This window comes from Amblyraja radiata, chromosome 7 (assembly GCF_010909765.2).
Source record: "Amblyraja radiata isolate CabotCenter1 chromosome 7, sAmbRad1.1.pri, whole genome shotgun sequence".
NCBI lineage: Eukaryota > Metazoa > Chordata > Chondrichthyes > Rajiformes > Rajidae > Amblyraja > Amblyraja radiata.
This window is the reverse complement of record NC_045962.1, coordinates 7,344,606-7,349,491: the sequence shown is the minus strand read 5'-3', so window position 1 is coordinate 7,349,491 and position 4,886 is coordinate 7,344,606. Positions and strand designations below refer to the sequence as shown.

Below are 4,886 nucleotides of genomic sequence, written 5' to 3'. Positions count from 1 at the left end.
CGGCATCGAGACGGTGCGTACAGCATAGTGATGGTGTGTACGCCCCTCGAAGCGCTGTGTACGGCCTCAATGCGGCTGTGGGCCGACAGGCCGTTGCCGCGTGGAAGTTTTGGACAGTGTCAGTTTTTCGGAGCCCCGCGTGATGTCGGGACCAGCCCCGCCCAACTCCATACGGCTCCTGCCATCGAAGTGGGACTGGCCCCGTGAGGCTGTACGGCTCAAGCGACCACGTTAGGTCGCGCTCGCCGCATGCAGTCGCATGCTCGTCGGGCAGGCCCTTTACTCAGTCTCACAGCGCAGTACGGTGCCGCAGTGGTAGAGCTATTGCCTTACAGCACCAGAGACCCGGGTTCGATCCTGCCTACGGATGCTTATCTGTACGTGTGGAGTTTGTACCTTCTCCCCGTGTCCTGCGTGGGGTTTTTCTCCCCCATTTCAAAGACGTGCGGGTTTGTAGGTTAATTGGCTTGGTATAAATGTAAATTATCCCCAGTGTGTGCAGGACAGCGATCGTGTGTGGAGATCACTGGTCGCTGCGGACCCGGTGGGCCGAAGGGTCTGTTTCTGCGCTGTACCTCTAAACTAAACTAAACTAAACTAAACTAATCTAAACACATACTATCACCCTCTCACATACCTACATACACACTTTATATACACAATACCTTCTTGCAGAAAAATACGGGCTCACATAGATTCTGACGAACAGAGACAGAATGATAGTAGCCAGATGCTGCCAGAATATTAAATTATAGTTTGAAGGGAAGATTCAGTGAAATTATTTGTGTATTATCCAGTCATACCATGCTGTACAGGGGCACAACCAAGCTATACACAAGAACAACCCAGTGGTATGAATATTGACTTCTCTAACTTCAAGTAGACCTTACATTCCCTCTCTCTCCATCCTTCCCCCACCCAAGTCGCACCAGTTTCTCGTAACTTTTTTGCATATTTTTCATTCTTCTGTTGTATATCTCTCTATATTCCTATCTATATCTCTCATTTCCGTCCCTCCCCCCCGCCCCGACTCAGTCTGAAGAAGGGTCTCCACCCGAAACGTCACCCATTCCTTCTCTCCAGAGATGATGCCTGTCCCACTGAGTTACTCCAACATTGCTATCTTCGATAAGAACAGCAATGTCACAGCAAAAATACCAGTGCAAAATATGGAGTTACTGCATTATGGTGTTACAGTTACAGGGAGAGGGAAAGAAAAGGTGAACAACAAAACTGCAAGGGAAACAATGAGGTAGTTTGGGAGATCAAGGCTAGACCTTTGGCTCATGAGAGGACCATTCTGCAGTCTGATCACAGCAGGGAACAAGCTGTTCCTGTATCTGGTGGTACCTGCTGCCAAGCTTTGTACCTTCTGAGCAGAGGGTTGAAGAGGGAAAAGGTCCTTGATTTGGTTGGGTGCGTTTCTGAGGAAATGTGAAGAGCAGATGGATTGAATGTAGGAGAGGCTGATTTATGTGATGGACTGGGCTACATCTGCAACTGTCTAAAACTTCTTACGGAAGAGCTGATGCCCAGCTAAGCTGAGGTACGTTCTGATAGGAGGTAGACAAAAATGCTGGATAAACTCAGCAGGTGAGGCAGCATCTATGGAGTGAAGGAATAGGCAATGTTTCAGACCAAAACCCTTCTTCAGACTGATGTGAGGGTGGGGGGGCGGGAAGAAGAAAGGAAGAGGTGGAGAAAGTGGGTTGAGGGAGAGCTGAGAAGGGGAGGAGAAAGTAAGGACTATCTGAAGTTAGAGAAGTCAATGTTCATACCACTGGGGTGCAAATCACCCAAGCAAAATATGAGGTGCTGCTCCTCCGATTTGCGGTGGTGCTCACTCTGGCCACGGAGGAGGCCCAGGATAGAAAGGTCGGATTCAGAATGGGAGGATGAGTTGAAGTGCTGAGCCACAGGGAGATCAGGTTGGTTATTACGAACCAAGCGGAGGTGTTCGGCGAAGCGATCGCCAAGCCTACATTTGGTCTCACCGATGTAGAGCAGTTCTGAAAGGATGCTTTCTTGGGTGCGCTGTGGAAACTGGTCGGAGATGTTGGAGGCAGGCCGAACCTTTGTCATCTTCTGAGCAAGCAGAGTCACTGTTGTGCTTTCTTGACTGTAGCTTCACGTTCAGTTTAGTTTAATTTATTTCGGAGATACAGTGCAGAAACAGGTCCTTCGGCCCACTGAGTCCGCACCTACCAGCGATCCCCACACATTAACCCTGTCCGAGGGACAAGAGACAATGTTGCATTTATACCAATTTACCAATTTACCTACAAACCTGTACGTCTTTGGAGTGTGGGAGGAAACCAGAGCTCTGGGGAAAACCCATGTGGTCACGGGTAGAATGTACAAACTCCGTACAGACAGCAGCCGTAGTCAGGATTGAACCTGAGTCTCTGGCGCTTATAGCACTGTAAGGCAGCAACTCTACCGCTGCGCCACTGTGCTGCTTCAGGCCAAATTGGTGGTGATATTTATATCTAGGAAGTTGAAGCTCTCCGCCACCTCCAATTTGGCACTATTCATGCTGACTGTGGTGCAGACACCACCTCGGTTGCAGTAAGCCATCAATATTTCATCGTCAATAACCAACTCCTCTGCCCTTCTGACAGTGAGAGTGAGGTTGCTGCCGAATTCTGCTCCTATCAAGGACGAACCTATGAACATGTACTGAGGTACTGTGAAATGGTTTTGTTGTGGGTGACCATCCATGTGAAGGAAGAGGTGTAGGGACAGATGCTGCGTCTGTGGTTGCTGGCAAATATCTTTGGCCGGGCCTTGTTGAGTGGGAAGGGATAAAAGAACCAAGTAGTTGTGGAGAAAGTGGTCTCTCCGGAAAGTGGAAAGGGATGGGAACAAGAAGATATGACTGGGAGAAGGCACGGAAATCTCAGTTTTGAACTTCTATGGTTAAAAAGAGCAGTGCAGGCCAGTATTGTAACTGCCACGTTGATCTCCATTTAGATGGATTAGCGCTGATGCAAACGCAGTTTCCAACAGCAAGGAAATCCCCAACGGCAGGGGAATCACCACCCCATGGAAAATAGTTCATGTTCATGAGTGACTGGAGCGGAATCAGGCCATTCGGCCCATCAGGAGCTCTCCGCCATTCAATCATGGCTGATCTATCTTTCCTGCCCAACCCAATTCTTCTCCCATAATTCCTGACACTCGTACAAATCAAGAATCTGTCTATCTCTGCCATTGACTTGGCATCCACAGCCTTCTGTGGCAAAACATTCCACAGATTCACCACCCTCTCACTATAGAAATTCCTCCTCATCTCCTTCCTAAAGGAATGTTCTTTTATTCTGAGGCTATGACCTCTAGACGCTCCCACCGGTGGAAATATCCTCTCCACATCCACTCTATCCAAGCTTTTCACTATTCTGTATGTTTCAATGAGGTCCCACCTCATCCTTCTAAACTCCAGTGAGTAAAGGCTCAGTGGCGTTAAATGCTCCCACTTTATATTGAGTAGAGAGCCTGTAATTGTGAAGTGGCCTCCACTATGCCTGGAAACATGATCAGAGGGATCCGGAGCAAACAGGACTATGACCTCCCCTTCCCTCCCCTCACATCCCTACTGGCCAATGTACAGACTCTAGAAGATAAGGTTGAGGACGTAAGAGCAAGCCCTGCTTTACCAAAGGGCCATGAAGGACTGCTCTATGCTCTGTTTCACAGAGTCATGGCTCATCCCCAACTCTCCAGAATCAGCCAGGCGGACATAGATTTCTTCATTCATCATGAGGAGTGGATGGGAAAAGGGCATAGGGACATGTCCAGCTCCTACTCCCTGGGACATCTGGAGGTGAGGTACCATCTCTTCTACCTCCCAAGGGAATTCACTTCCATCATCTTGACCATGGTCCACATTGTGCCACAGGAGAATGTGGGTCTAGTTCTGGAGGAGCTGCACACCGACAACGGGGGTTAATTTAGTTTAGTTTAGAGATACAGCATGGAAACAGGCCCTTCGGCCCATCGAGTCCGTGCCGACCAGCGATACCCGCACCCTAGCACTATCCTACACACACTTGAGACAATTTACACTTATACCAAGCCAATTAACCTACAAACCTGCACATCTTTGAAGTGCGGGAGGAAACCAAAGATCTCGGAGAAAACCCACACGGTCACGGGGAGAACGTCCAAACCCTTTTCAGATGGCACCCGTAGTCGGGATCGAACCCAGGATTCTAGCGCTGTGAGCGCTGTAAAGCAGCAACTCTGCCGCTGCACCACCGTGACTGCCCCAACGTTTGGAATTTAAAGTTATCGAAGTGTTGGGGATGGTGTGGGGTAGCTCGGATGTAGGTTGGATGTGACTGGACAAGCGGGGCAAGATAGAATGGAGGTGTTTGGAGATTAGTTCACTGCTAGAACTAGTTCAGTGGAGGGGTGGAAAGATTGGGTCAGGCAGCTGTGTGAATGAGCTGTGTGTTCAGTGGGGGCAAGATTGGAATGGGTTTGGAGAGTGTTGAAGACAAGACAATTGATCTTGCATTGGCAGTTGGAATATAAAAGTCCATAGAGGGTTGATATTACTGATAAATTATTATATTGTTTAAGAAAGAACTGCAGATGCTGAAAAAATCGAAGGTAAACAAAAATGCTGGAGAAACTCAGCGGGTGAAGCAGCATCTATGGAGCGAAGGAATAGGCGACGTTTCGGATCGAGACCCTTCTTCAGACTGATGTCAGGGGGGTGAGCGGGAAAAAGAAAGGAAGAGGCGGAGACAGTAGGCTTGCGGCAGAGCTGGGAATGGGAGGGGAAGGTGAGAGAAAGCAAGGACTGTGAAATTGGAGGTCAATGTTCATACTGCTGGGGTGTAAACTACCCAAGCGAAATATGAGGTGCTGTTCCTCCAATT

At 48.8% G+C, this 4,886-nt stretch overlaps 1 long non-coding RNA gene across 1 annotated transcript; it reads left to right on the top strand.

Annotated features, from left to right (window-relative positions):
* Positions 1 to 743: 743 nt before the first annotated feature.
* LOC116974825 lies at positions 744 to 3,206 on the top strand. Its single transcript, XR_004412443.1, has 3 exons — positions 744 to 754; positions 1,763 to 1,764; positions 3,057 to 3,206. It is a non-coding gene; the product is annotated as an uncharacterized LOC116974825 (long non-coding RNA).
* The last annotated feature ends 1,680 nt before the right edge of the window (positions 3,207 to 4,886 follow it).